Source organism: Crocodylus siamensis, chromosome 6 (genome assembly GCF_052110815.1).
Source record: "Crocodylus siamensis isolate JL-2025a chromosome 6, ASM5211081v1, whole genome shotgun sequence".
In the NCBI taxonomy this organism is placed as follows: Eukaryota; Metazoa; Chordata; order Crocodylia; family Crocodylidae; genus Crocodylus; species Crocodylus siamensis.
In genome coordinates, this window is record NC_143400.1 from 42,972,995 (window position 1) to 42,988,434 (window position 15,440).

A 15,440-nucleotide genomic window follows, 5' to 3' on the forward strand; every position below is an offset into this window, starting at 1 on the left:
TAAGGGGCTACCATTTCCACAAGTTTCATCTTAATCAATCCAGAAATGACAAAGTTGTAGCCTGTTTTGTCCTTGCCCATTATATCCTATGGGCGAAACATCGAAACAGAGTCCAAACGGCAAAACATTTCAACAGGACAGAAAAGCCGTTTCAACTCGAAACAAAAGCCAAAATATTCCATCAAAATGCTGCTCAAAATGAAACTCTGACTTTTCACACAGCCCGGGACAGAAGGCGTACTCCACTACAAGCCCAACAGCAGGCCAACATTTCAAATACTTTTCGAAAACATTTCACAACACCCCTCAAAGCTGTATTATACAGACAGATTCGTGGTGTGACCTGGGCAGGGAAGTGGAGCGTCCCCATGGAAAACATTCATGCGTCCCCGTGGAAACTGTTCCAAGACCTGCCAGCTTGGGAATGCTTAGAAATGTAGTCCCAAAAAAGCCAACAAAAAAGCCTGAAAAGCAAGACCTCACTGCCACCCACCCACCACCATCATCAGCTGCAATCACCAGTCACTGGCGCAGCAACACCTGTGGCAGAATACCATCTCTGATTTTCCCCAAACTGCTATCTGACAATTTGGTTACCATCGTCACTGCAGAGGGCAGACAACTCTGGCCCCAGCGGCTTCAGATAACCCTGAGTTTTAACCTGAGCTGGATACATTTCTGAGGGAGAGGGAAAACCTATTTCCTCTGCCTATATGACTGGCGTCACATACCTGGGGGGGGGTTTCAATTCCTTATTGTTCTAAGCAATGCCAATGTGACTGGGAGGGGGCTAAAGACCCTGCCAGTCTACTAATGCAACCAGTGATGCATTTCAAATTGGCTGACTGGCAGTCAACACATGCTGGCCTTCATTGCATCAGGTAAATGAGGTCATAAGGCCTGTAAGTGAAGGACTGCCCAGGAGGAGGGGCAGGAGCCATGATGAGCACTCTCAGAGAAGCTGGACCATCTGAAACTCTCTCTCTCTCAAAACTCATGATCAATGAACTGCTTGCCTCCAGAGTGAATCTCCACCTGCCTCTGGATGATACACATGATTATGCTACTTGACATCTAACTAGATGCATACCTTGCAGTAACACAGATGCGTAATCAAATGCTACCATGCCACTGTTTCCTCTAAGGTATTTCTCTGATATTGCTCTACCCTGTACCCTATTCCAAACCTACTCCTTATAACCAAAAAAGCTCTCCTCTGTTCCTAGCATGGGAGACTTATTGGGAGAGGGTCTACATTATGCCTTAGGGTCACCTTGGTTTGGCTGACTAAGAGAGACCACTATTTGTGCTTCAGACTGGGGGAAGCACCGCAAATTCTTGCAGTGGGTCAAGTACCCTCAAGAACTACTAAGCCTGTGTTTCCCAGGGGGCACAGGTCCAAGATCAGTCCAGACTCTGGGTGGTGATGGTGTTACCCCCAGGCTTGCAGGTTTGCTCCAGAAAGGGAGTCAGCCAGATGTGAGGCACCACAGGGAGGCTGGAAAGTGTTCGGACAAAGCGAGGTGGGTGGCTCAACACAGAAGCACACCCTACTGACCCGCCACAACACCCACCCTCCCACTACTTTCAACCATGTACATTTCTGATATCATATCAGTTATAGTTTTAAAAACCCATGCAGGTTGTCATCAGGATCACCATGGGGACAAATACTGGGAGACCAGCCTGAGCCTTGGCCAACCATACCGTGTCATGCATCCACAGATGCATCTCAAGCAGGTCCAAGGAGGTGATCCTCCCCATCTATGCAGCACTGGTCAGGCCACAGCTGGAGTACTGGGGTGACCTTGCCCAGGTGAGGGGAGAAAATACAGTCTACCCCTAACCCTGCGGAGGGGAGGCCACTCCCAGGGACAGACACCTGCTGCCATGGAGCAGACAGCCAGGCCAGGCTCCACCAGGCCAGACACTGCTGCAGCACCATGAGACACCTCTCAAATCTTGCCCAGGTGTGGGGCTGGGACTCATCAGGAGACTCCCAGCAGTGGCAGAGGGTGGGGACTGTGGAGGCAACTTACATGTGCCTCCTACTGAGATTCATTAGGAAACACATAACCAGGGGGTGGGGGGTAGGTTGATATTTGGTTCCCCATGCTGGAATCCGCATGGAATGACACCACAGGATGTAATTTGCTTGAAAGCACATGCCATGCAAACACAAATGCCCACACCACAATAACCCGGGTTAAAATATTCAGGCACCTTAAATTAACGAGGAGCAAATGCCCATGTCATGTACAAATGCCCGAAGTGTCTACCAGGTGACCAGACCAAAGGGCGGAACAAACAGACAGATGTCCCTGCAGTAGCAAGCATCTCCCAAGGGCCCAGGCAGCACAGGCATGAGGAAATTTCCAAGCAGACACCAACCTTCTCAGGCCACAAGGCTGCAGCTGCTCAGGCAGAGCCTTTGCCAGAGCCCCCAGGAGCGCCGAACCAAATTCACTGGCAAAGCCCCTAGCTGGGAGCCAGCCTTCACCCCCTGAGACAGCAGGCATGGAGGAGATTGCAGTGGGAGCTGCAGGAGCACTACCACCTCCTGCCAGCCTGCGACAAGGGCCCAAGGTGTCTCCGCAGTACTGGGCAGAGGAGGGAATGTGGCGAGCAGCATTTCTAATGGAGGCTGCAGGTCTCTTGTGTGGAAATTTGTAATCTCTGCATCTGCTTGAGAGGGGGAAGGAGTCTAGGGGAGAAAGATAAGGGAGAGGGGCAGGGAGAAGGGTAGGTGAAGAAAGAGGCAGAGGCAAAGGGCAGTGAAGGTGATGTTTGCAAAGCCTGGATCACCTGCCTACCTTCTGGTATGGATGCTTTGCCCCAAAGTTTGGTGTCATCGGCGAACTTGGCCAGTCTGATTCTGACTCCAATGTCCACATCATTAATGAAGATGTTGAACAATATGGGTCCAAGGACAGAGCCTTGGGGGACCCCACTGGTCACAGGGCACCACGACGATTGACTTCCATCAATTACTACCCTCTGGGTCTGACCACAGAGCCAATTTTCCAGCCAGCGGATCATGGTGGACCCAAGGCCACAATTGGCCAGTTTCACCAAGAGGTGATCATGGGACACCAAATCAAAGGCTTTTTTGAAGTCAAGATATGTGACATCAATCTCTTCTCCCTTCTCCAGGTGATAGGTCACCTAGTTGTAGAAAGAAATTAGATTGGTCAAGCAAGACCTACCTGCAACAAACCCATGCTGGCTATCCCTCAGGACGTTGGTGTCGGCCCGTCCATTATCCATGGCCTCTTTAATAAACTTTTCTAAGATCTTCCCCGGGATAGAAGTCAGGCAGATGGGCCTGTATTTTGCCAGATCCACTTTCCTCCCTTTCTTGAAGATAGGCACCACATTGACCTTCTTCCAGTCTTCAGGCACTTCACCAGACCGCCAGGACTTCTCGAAGATCCATGCCAGGGGCTGGGCTAAGATGCTGGCCAGCTCCTTGAGTACCCTGGGGTGCAGATTGTCAGGGCCGGCTGACTTGAAGGTGTCCAGCCTCTCAAGGTGTTCCTTCACAAGGTCAGCATTGATGGAGGGTAAGGAATCTCCCTCACCCGGACCTTCTGGTCCCGTAATGAGCAGGAGCATCCCATGGGACTGTGAAAGACCAATGCAAAGTACCCATTTTAGTAGGTTAGCTTTTTCCTGGGTGTTGGTTGTCAGTTGTCCCATCTAGTTTAGCAGGGGTCCAATCTTGGCCTTGCTTTTCCTCTGGCTCCCCACATATCTAAAAAAGGACTTTTTGTTGTCCTTGATACTTGTAGCCAGTTAGAGTTCAGTCGCAGCCTTGGCTTTCCTGGTTCACTCCCTGCACGTCTGCACCAGTGCAAAATATTCCTCCTTGGAGGTGGATCACGTCCTCCATCCTTTGTAGGTCTGTCTTTTGAGATGCAGGTGGTCTGCTAGTTCCCTGGAGAGCCAAGGGGGCTGTTGTGCCCCTTTGCTGCCTTTCCTCCAACATGGGATAGATTTTGCTTGTGCATCTAGGATCGCCCCTTTGGGAAGCAACCGCCCATCCTCAACTTCCCGCCCCTTTGGGTTGTGGCCCTTTAGGGCCTCCCTGAAAAGCCTCCTGAGCCTGTCAAAGTCGGCTTTCCTGAAGTCAAGGACTTCTGTATTGCTGACTGACTTGCCAGCTTTACAGCGAATGGTGAAGGTGATCGTGGTCGTGGTCACCCAGCTTCCCTTCAATCATTAGGTTGCTGATTAAGTCACCCCCCATTGCCAGAACCAGGTCGAGCAGCGCTTTACCTCTCGCCAGCCCATCGACTTCTTGCATCAGATAGAGCTCATCCAAGCACGAGAGAAATTTTTGTGACCACTCAGATTTGGCCGAGCGCTCTTCCCACGAGAAGTCTGGGTAGTTCAAGTCTCCCATGACAACCATGCATTGGGAGCGTGGGGCTTCAGCCAGTTCCCTGGCGAACTCCTGGTCAAGCTCTTGACGCTCCCACCATGGTATGCCCTGTGCTGTCTTCCCCACAGATTATAACCTAAAGGGTCTCAAGTCGTCCACCCTGGGTGCCTATGTTGGCTTGCAGGCATGCGTAGCTTTCCTTGACATCGAGAGCTACACCTCCGCCCCTTTTGTCCACTCAATCCCTCCTGTACAGGGTACAGCCATCTATACCTGTGATCCAGTCATGGGTGGTGTCCCACCAGTGGTCTCTAACAACAGACTTCATCCTATCACCTCAAACTACTGCCTGTAGCTAAAATACATTGTAAGCTCAGGATGTCACTATTCAGGCTCCTCCAAGGTCCGGGGTCTGCACTTGTGATGATGGTGCTTTAGCTGCTGGCTACGTCTGACCCCTACACTCAAACTCCACACTTCCCTACCAGAGACACTCAGACAGATGAACGAAGATAAGGGCAGTCAGAAACAGACATAGGGCTGTGGGTTGTGCATGTGGAAAAGCACACGTGCACACACAAACACACCACACACATAGAGATCTGAGCTCTGCAAAGATACTGAAAAGAGATTTTTTCTATGCCCAAGAGCTGGAAATATAGTGGACAGACCATCCACTGGGCACAGAAACAATCATCTGCTTTTTGTCCACCTGACAACTGACCTGGGTGGTGCAGGAACCTGGTAGAGATTTGCCTGTCTTTGCCAAGCATGGGCCCCGGAGCCCAGAGACTTGCACACTATGCACTGCCTGAGGTCCCTGGTCATATCACTTCACCTCTCTGTGCCACTGCTTTCCGATCCCTAGGGAGGCTCATGCTGCTGACACTCCTGAGACACATCTGATGCTAACACCAGCTCTGCACCACACCTTGCTCCCAGGGGATGCTCCATCCCCAGCCCTGATTTCCAGTGACCAATGCCTAGTCTGCAGCCTGCAGGCATGGCCCAGCCCTGCTAAGAGATGTACACAACAGAGACTGCACAACTGAATTCAGCCTTATACCTCACCCAGCGCTCACTAGAGAAGCTGGTCATGGCTGCACCACCCAGCTCCACCTGGCCGAAGTCAGGCTGAGGGCAGCAGTAGGGATAGAGGGCGCGGGCACACTCCCAGCAAGCACAGCTCTATCGTGCTAGTGTCTGTCCCTGGCAGTTCTTCCCTTTGCTCCCAGAAGGATCAGCTGGAGGCAGCTGGATGGGAACAGGGAATTCCTTGGATACAAGGGCCTGTTACCCCTTAATGTCCAGGCACTGCATAGCCAGCAATGGCCACACACTGGCCATGCTACCCTAACCCCTGCCAACCCCAGCCCCACCGTCATTTCCCTTCCATATTGAATTCGCCTAGATGGTCACTGTGGTGGGCCAGTAGGGGCACTCCTGCGTTGAGCCGCCCACCTCCCTGTGCCCGATCACCTTCCAGGCTCCGAATGCCTCCCTAGGGGGCGCCTTATGTCCAGCTAACCCCCTTCCCGGAGCACACTCGGTAGCCTGGGGGTAATGTAGCTGCCACCACCCCAAGAATGGACTCACTCTCGGCCCTGTGTCCTCGGGGAAACACAGGTATAATGTCCTACGGGCACTCGACCCAGTACAGGCACTTGGGGCACTTCCTCAAGTCAGGAGGCAAAAAGTAAAGTCTCCCTTAGTCCACAGACCTAAGGGGTCTCTTAGGCATAATTTAGACCCACCCCTCAATAAGTCTCCCACACCGGTCACAAAGGAGGACTTTATTGGTTACCAGGGTAGGGTGAAAATAGGGTACAAGATTGAGCAATACCTTAGAAATCCTAAAGAGCAAACAGTCTGGCTGAGGTAGCCTTTGATCACGCATCTGAGTTACTGCCAGGTAGATATCTAATCAGATCTCAAGTAGCTTACTCACAAGCATCTTCCAGAGGCTGGTGAAGTTTCCCCTCTAGAGGCAGGCGGTTTCCGGCTCGTGAGTTTGGGGGTGAGAGAAAGCCAGTTTCAGATGGTAAAGCTTCTCTGTGTCCCCTGCCTGGCTGCTACCCGCTCTTCCTGGCCCGTCCAAACTTATATAGCCCCTGTGACCTCATTCACCTGGTCCAGTGGAGGTCAGCTCCGGTTGGCTGTCTACCAACCAATTTGAAATACATCACCAGTTACCGGGCAAATTCCAGCCCACCAGGCAGGAGCCCCTCACCCAGGTAGCTGATGCCAGTCATGTAGACAGAGCGATCAGGTTTCCCCACTCCCTCAGGAATGCAGCCAGCTCAAGTTACCTAAAGAGACAGGCTGAGGTGTGAATCCTCTGTGCTGGCCCGTCTTAATCTCATTGTCACAGGGCAGAGAATTTGGGGAGAAACCAAGGTGGCTTTCTGCCACAGTCACTTCAGAAAAAGGAACCAGCCACCCACACGTCCTCTCTCCCAGACCTCACTGGACCAAGGCCCTTTACCCGAAGTGTCCCCAGAGCCCCCAGAAGCCAGGATCTTACAGTGTCAGCCTTGTACACACACACAAATGGGAAGAAGGACACTGTCCTGGGGGGACTGCAGCACTCAAGACACTGGTATTCACTTGGGAATGGAAAGATCCCTGCACTTAAATCAAATTGCACAAATGACCTGAGTGCCAAACACAGATGAAGACACTGACTCCTACAGCAGCTAGCATCTCCCAGGGACCCAGATAACAGTTTAGAGTGGATCTGATCCCAGGAAGCAGAGGAGCAAGGAGGGTCCCCAGCAGACACCAGCTTCTGGACCCTCCTTCAGGGACCCAGCTCTTGGCACTGGGGTGGGGAGAAGCTGAACACAGGGCTTGGCTCTGTTAGAAAGGAGACTCCTGCACCTGTCCTGTAGGTATCCGCCTTAGGACCCTGGAGGAACGGGTGCGGGGGCTCCTGGAGGAGGTTAGCAGGCTGAGGGGAATCCGTGAGGCAGAGGAGGAAATTGATAGGTATTTTCTTTCTCTGCAGGGTGGTACGACCGAGGAGAGGGCAGCCCGGGATGAGCCCTCCACTGCTGAGTGGCAGACGGTCTCCCGTGCCAGGGCTATTAACCATGTTGCGGCACCAGTTCCTCCTGTCCATCTGGAGAACAGGTACGAGGCCCTGGCAGCCCTGGAGGAGGAGGGAGCAGTGGAAGATACCAGGGAGGAGACTCTGCGCACACAATGTCCTGTGAGGGCGGCGGGAGTCAAGAGGCCTAAGAGGAGGAAGCGTCGCGTCATCGTGATTGGTGACTCCATCCTGAGAGGTACGGAGGGCCCCATCTGTTGCCAGGATCCCTCAGCACGTGAGGTCTATTGCCTGCCCAGAGCGAAGATTCAGGATGTGAAGGGGATGCTCCAGTCCATCATCCAGCCCACCGATTATTACCCCATGGTCCTTGTCCATGTGGGTACTAACGATGTGGCCAGGAGAGCCCCTGATCGCCTGATGGAGGACTACCATGCTCTGGGAGGCGTGCTGAGGGAGATGGGCGCACAGGCAGTCTTCTCTTCCATCCTGCCAGTGAGCGGTCGAGGCAGAAACCACGAGATGTGCATAGCGGAGACCAACTGGAGGCTACAGGAATGGTGCTTCGAGGCGGGCTTTGGCTTCCTCAGCCATGACCGGCACATCGTGATGAGAGACATGCTGGGATGGGATGGGCTCCACCTTTCCCCTAAAGGTAAGCGTGTGTTCTCTTCCAGGTTGGTGAACCTCCTTCGGCGGGCTTTAAACTAGGCTCGTCGGGGGAGGGGAAGATGAGGGCGGAGGAGACGATGAACTACCAGGCCCAGCAACAGCCAGCGAGCCCAGACCAATGGTCAAAAGGGAGAAACAGGTAAGTGATGGGGGACGGGGCATTGCTGAGACTAGGGGGTCAGTGGGCACAACCATTGGAGGCCTCAAATGCCTCTACACGAATGCTCGAAGTATGGGGAAGAAGCAGGAGGAACTCGCCCTCCTCCTAGCTGTCACCAGCCCTGACATAGTGGGGATCACAGAAACGTGGTGGGACTCATCGCATGACTGGGCGGTGAGTGTCAAGGGCTATAGGCTATACAGGAGGGACAGGATAGGAAGGAAAGGTGGAGGAGTAGCACTCTACATCAAGGAGGAATATACTTCCTCGTTAATCAGCAAGGGGGTAGAGGGGGGGCACTCTGAGGTGCTCTGGGTTAGAGTAAAAGGCAGTCCAGGGGAGAGAGACTTAACGGTGGGAGTCTACTATAGACCTCCCAACCAGGGAGAAGAGCTCGACCAGGAATTCTTAGGTCAGCTCACAGAAGCAGTGAGGGCTAAGGATGTGGTCATCATGGGGGACCTGAACTTCCCAGACATCTGCTGGGAAGAGCAGTCAGCCAAGTCTGACCACTCACGTCGGTTCTTAGCCAGAGTGCAGGACCTCCATCTAACCCAGGAGGTGCACAGCCCCACCAGGGGAGACGCCTTGTTGGACCTGGTGCTGGCCACGGGTGATGACCTGGTGAGGGGGCTGCGGGTGATGGGCCACCTGGGAGACAGTGATCATCGCTTGCTGGAATTCACCATCCAGCGTAAAGTGGCAAAGGGCTGCAGCAAGGCAACAGCCCTAGACTTTAGGAGGGCTGACTTCAACAAGCTAAGGAGGATCGTTGGGGAAGCGCTGAGGACCCAGAGGGGAAGGGAATCAGATGTCGAAGGGGAGTGGTTGCTCCTTAAGGAGACGATCCTCCATGCCCAAAGGGAGGTAATCCCAACAAGGGTCAAAGGGAGCAGGAGGGCACATAAACCCCCATGGCTCACTAAGAGCATCCGGGAATGTCTCCTTGCTAAAAGGGAGGCATACACCCAATGGAAAGATGGGGTCATCACCAAGAAGGACTATGTTACAGTCGCCCGAGGATGTAGGGGGGCAGTCAGGATGGCCAAGGCAGAGGTGGAGATAGGACTAGCTTCCCGGATTGGGGACAATAAGAAGTCCTTCTTCAAATACATAGGGGGTAAAAAGAGGGTCCCGGGTAATGTGGGGCCCCTGCAGGACACGATGGGCAACTTAGTCATCACGCCAGATGACAAAGCTAACATATTTAACGATTTCTTTGCCTCTGTCTTCCTAAATAGGGACCAGTTCAGCCACCTCCCTGCTGGGCCCCCCTCGGGCCCCGAGAGAGACACGCCTGGGCCAGGGGTTAGCGAGGAGTTAGTTAGGGTACTTCTGGAGAGGCTGGATGTGTTCAAGTCTGCTGGTCCGGACGATCTTCACCCTAGGGTTCTACAGGAACTGGCCGAGGTCATTGCGGGACCCCTGGCGCAGCTCTATGAGCACTTGTGGTGCTCTGGTGAGGTGCCGGAGGACTGGAAGAGGGCCAATGTGGTCCCTATCTTCAAAAAGGGAAAAAAAGAGGACCCGGGAAATTACAGGCCAGTTAGTCTTACCTCAATCCCGGGTAAGCTCTTTGAAAAAATTATCCTGGCACACATTCAGGAGGGCCTTGCGGGGGAATGCATGCTCAGGGGCAACCAACATGGGTTCATCAGTGGCAGGTCTTGTCAGACCAACCTGGTGGCCTTTTACGATCAGGTCACCAAATCATTAGACGCAGGGGTTGCTGTGGATGTAGTCTTTCTGGACTTCCGGAAGGCTTTCGACACTGTCTCTCACCCTGTCCTCATCGAAAAGCTGGGAGACTGTGGTGTCGATGCCCACACGGTCAAATGGGTCGCCAACTGGTTGGAGGGCCGCAGCCAGAGGGTGGTAGTGGATGGGTTCTTCTCGACCTGGAAGGACGTGGGCAGCGGGGTTCCGCAGGGCTCGGTCCTCGGGCCCGCACTGTTCAACATCTTCATCAGTGACTTGGATGAGGGGGTAGAAAGCACCCTGTTCAAGTTTGCTGATGACACTAAGATGTGGGGGGATGTGGGTGCACTAGAAGGGTGCAATAGGCTACAAGCTGACCTTGACAGGTTGCAACGGTGGGCGGATGAGAATAGGATGGGGTTTAACACTGATAAGTGCAAGGTGTTGCACATGGGGAGGAAGAACCGGCACCACACTTACAGGTTGGGGAACTCCCCTCTTGCCAGCTCGGAGACGGAAAAGGATCTTGGAGTCGTCATTGACTCCACGATGAACATGGGCCGGCAGTGTGGGGAGGCAGTCAAGAAGGCCAACCGTACCCTGTCATGCATCCACAGATGCATCTCGAGCAGGTCCAAGGAGGTGATCCTCCCCCTCTATGCGGCACTGGTCAGGCCGCAGCTGGAGTACTGCGTCCAGTTCTGGGCGCCACACTTCAAGAGAGACGTGGACGATATGGAAAGAGTCCAGAGGAGGGCCACTCGTATGATCAGGGGTCAGCAGGGCAGGCCTTATGAGGAGAGGCTACGGGACCTGAACCTGTTTAGCCTCCACAAGAGAAGGTTAAGGGGGGACCTTGTGGCCTGCTACAAACTGGTCAGGGGGGATCAGCGGGTATTGGGGGAGTCCCTGTTCCCCCGTGCGCTGCCAGGAGTGACCAGGAATAACGGTCACAAGCTGGCGGAGGGTAAGTTTAGATTAGATATTAGGAGGCGCTACTTCACAGTCAGGGCGGCTAGGGCCTGGAACCGGCTTCCAGGGGAAGTGGTGCAGGCTCCTAGCCTGGGGATTTTTAAAAGGAAGTTAGATAAGCACCTTGCCGGGGTCATCTGACCCCGGTGCTCTTTCCTGCCAACGCAGGGGGTCGGACTAGATGATCTACCTAGGTCCCTTCCGACTCTAGCTACTATGAAACTATGAAGTCGTGTCCCAAGTGAATACCCCAGGCACTGAGTGCTCATATGTCTTATACCCACCCCAGGGAACCCATATGCAAATCCATCCCTGAGGCTCTGGTTAAATACCCAACGCTGGTGCCACAAGCCTCAGTCTGCCCACACACCAAACTCTCGGCCGGCACCTGCTGAAGAGTTTTCCTTCTTCTATGGGCACAGCCATGGGATCCTTCCTGCTTTCCCTGTGTCTTCTCTGTGCCCTCCCAGGTGAGTGCCTGTGAGAGCAGGGGAAGGGCAGAGTTGGCTCAGTGAAGTTGTAACTTACTCAAATTTCCCTGTTCCCAGGTGTCCTGTCTGCGGTCCAGTTGGTCCAATCTGGCCCAGGGGTGGTGAAGCCTGGAGAGACCCTCACCCTGACCTGTGCTGTCTCTGGGTTCTCCATCACTACACAGTATTACAGCTGGAACTGGATTCGGCAGCCTCCTGGGAAAGGCCTAGAGTGGGTGGGGTATGTCTATCCCTATAATGGAAACACAGGCTACGCCACTGCTCTGAAAAGCCGGACCACCATCTCCGCAGACAAATCCAAGAACCAGTTCTCCCTGCAGCTGCGCTCCCTGACACTCCCTGACAGCTGTAGACACCGCCACATATTTCTGTGCCAGAAACACAGTGACACAGAGCAGGGCTGGGGCTGCACAAAAACAGGAAGCAGGTTTGTATCAGAGCAGCAGAGTCCTCTTATTAGAGATTAGAAACAGAGTCTGACATGGACTCAGCTGCAGGTTCAGAGCGGGGGGGTGAGGGGTGAAAATACAGTCTACCCCTAACCCTGCGGAGGGGAGGCCGCTCCCAGGGACAGACACCTGCTGCCATGGAGCAGACAGCCAGGCCAGGCTCCACCGGGCCAGACACTGCTGCAGCACCATGAGACACCTCTCTGTTGGACAAGAGCCCTGCCCAGCCCCATCACCCTGAGGCCCCTCTTCATCAGCCCCAGCCCTGCTGCCCCACAGGGAGGGTGGTGAAGCCCATGGGCAGGTGGGATGATTTGCCCCACCTGCGCCCCTGGGTCTGGCAAAGCAAAGCAGCCCCTGCAGGGAGATTTTTCAGATCTCTTCAAACCCCTCCGTGGCCTCACAGCCTGTCTCTGCCCAGCTCTTGGGACACCGATCACTCTGGCTCCTTACCCAGCCCACTCTCCAGCTGGAGCATGGGGCTGATGAGTCTGATCCCTGCTCTAACCTCCGTGTGCTTCTTCCCAGAGACCCTCCCTTTCACACAGGCAGCACCACAGGCTACTCCAGCCTTAGCCCACAGCCTCTCATGGCATCAAGGCAGGTTTGAGGATGCATTGCCTGACCCCAGGCCTTAGACACAGATCTGCTCAGTCCAACCTGCTGCAAACTCTGTTTTCAACAAAGAGCATCCTCCATCTCTGCACCTGCCTTCCCTATGGGTCAACCCTGCATGGAAGCAGGAGAACACATGAAATTACTGCCTCGGTCTCACAGGCACTGAGGTCAGTGGAAAGCCCCATGGAGTTGGCACCAGACCAGAAGGTTTTGCTCTTGCAAAAGGACTTGTAACAACACTTACCTACAAGGTCTCTGTAGTGTCACTCAGAAATAAGTATTCAGGGTCCAAACCAAGTTAGAATGAATGGGAAGGGGGATCACACTTTGACTCCATCCAGTATTAACCTACATCCCCTATTCCCAAAGCTCAACCACCCTCTCTGCAGACCCCTCTGGAAACCAGCTCTCACTGTGACTGTGATCCCTGACAGCCTCACACACTCCGACACAGTGGCCCACAGCAAACAAATACATCAAAAGGGGAGGATCTTCCCATCTCAGTAGTCAGTATCCTGCAGACAAAGGGTTGAGAGGAGAGAGTTCCCCAGGGCCAGCACCCAGGAGCCTACAGATACTGAGCCCACGACACTGCGCACCAACAGCAACTGTCTAGCAGAACCAGCCCATGAAGTCTGACTGACAATCACATCACAACGACCATGGGAGAGAGCCTGGGGAGACACTTCTCTAGGTACCACTGTACAGATTGAACAAACAACACTGTGCCAGGCTGGTCAGTCCCACCTGGGCTTCAGCTCAGTGGTGCCTGCAGTCAGCTGGGAGGAGTCCAAGTGCCCATCACCAGGGACCATCCCAGTTCAGGTGGAGGCTGCAAAACCCCTCCCAATGCCCAGGTCACTGAAATGCTCCATAATACCCTGCTCTGAGGTTTCCCCTTTCTACTGGCCCCTCCCCTCACCCATGCAAATGAGCCCTTTTGGCTCCAATGTATAAGGCAGCTTCCCACCCCCTTGGGAGCCATCCCAGCAGCAGGGACATGGCCTCCAGCATCAGCATCCCCCTCCAGCTGCTGCTCCCAGGTCAGGGCAGACTCTGGGGTCCCCGCACACAGATTATCTTAACAGGAGCACAGATTATCTCCTACCTGTATCTCTGGGATGCCCTGCACTCCTCCCCTTGTCTCTCCACTGCCTGCAGGTGTGTGTGCCCAGCTCACCATGCTGGAGTCTGGTGGAGGAGTCCACAAGCATGGAGAGACCCTCCACCTCACCTGCATCATGTCTGGGTTCTCACTCACTACTCACTACTTATGCTGTGAGCTGGTTTTGCCACGTAGGGCTGAAGGAACTGGAGTGGATTAGAGGCATCTAGCAAAATGGAGGAACTCATTACAGCCCTGCCTTTGAAACCCACCGCGGTGTCACCAGAGACACCTCCAGTGGTCATGTGCACCTGCAACTGAGCAGCCTGCAACCCACAGACATGGCCCAGTACTACTGCGCCAGGGACTCACAGTGACAAAAAACTCCATGAGACCTGCACAGAAACCAGCCCTGCATGGCCCAGCTGGGCTGTGTGAGGACAGAGGCAGAAGCTGCCAGCCCCATGCTCTGCTGCTGGGAGAGCCACTGGCATCAGGCATGTGCCATTACAGGGGTAGGTGGCTGTATGTGACCCTGCACCTGACAGGGATAATGAGGTTGGAGGGGCGGGGGAAGGGAAGGGCTGCAGGAACCACCTGCAAGAGATATTTGGATGGGAAAGTGCATTCACCTTTAACCAGGGGTTCATTTGCCTCCAGTAGAATATACTTCAGGGTAATGGGCACCTTCAGCAGAACTGTCTGCCTGTCTGCCCAACTCTCTCTCTCTCACTCACACACACATATACACACACACACACACACACATACACACTTCATGGTTTATCCAATACTTCTTTCACTTCAGATTTGCCCTGCCACACATCCCTGGGCATGGGGCCATCAGGGTCACTGGCTGCACTCTCATACTGGAGCAGGGGCTGAGCCACCCGCCTCCCTACCACCAACCCCAACCACGGGCCCAGAGAGGTGAGAATCCTCCTGCGTCCCAGAAAATCACTGTTTGAGGCCGGCACATGCAGAGAGCAGGTCCCCACACCCTGTGCTTCCCATATGCCAGAGCCATGGTCACAGCAAGCAAGATCTGCATGTGGTGATACTGGGGGCCCACCTCCAGAAACCCCTTCCCACCTGTGCACATGAGGACAGTAGGGACACGGGCAACTGCCTGAGTACAGGTGGCTGCATGGAGCAGGGGAGGCAGGGAGATGTTGTCTCTCTCCAGCAGAGAAGCCCTGTGCTCGTGAGGGTGCCAAGTGTGGTGTTAGCTTGCCAATGACATGAGCATGACACTGCTCCCCCACAAGATGGCCTAGCACTTCATTACTGGCCTGGCACCTCTGGTACCCGATGAAGCCAGGGGAGACTCAAACTCACCTCTATCATTTTGGTAGTATCTGTTTCTAGCCCCCAAATTCCCTTGAATTGGGTCCAGCTGCCCCCAAGGCAAAGGCTGGAGAGATTGCGGCATGTTCACTGCACCTCTCGTCAGATAAGATCAAGTGTAGGGAGTATCTGAAGCCCACCTATTGCTTGTAGTGCCTGAGGGCATCTGATCCCCCAGACCTCCGGCCTTGGGCCTGCAAGTAGGATGCATGCCAATGGATTTGGGTGCATCTCAAGTCCCAGGATGATAGATCTAACATGTAGGATGCTTGCCACTTGTAGCACCATACATAGTGTTTGGAATTATTGTGTTTCTACCTGCTCCATCAATATAGTTTTTGGGACAAATCTATTTTTTGTAAATGTTCACTGCACCTCTATGTGGCTCAGCCTATGCCAGCTCCACGTCAAACAGACTGACCACCTCCACAGACCCCTCCAGAAACCAGGTTTCCCTGCAGCTGTGCTCCCTGACAGCCACAAGCACTGTCACGT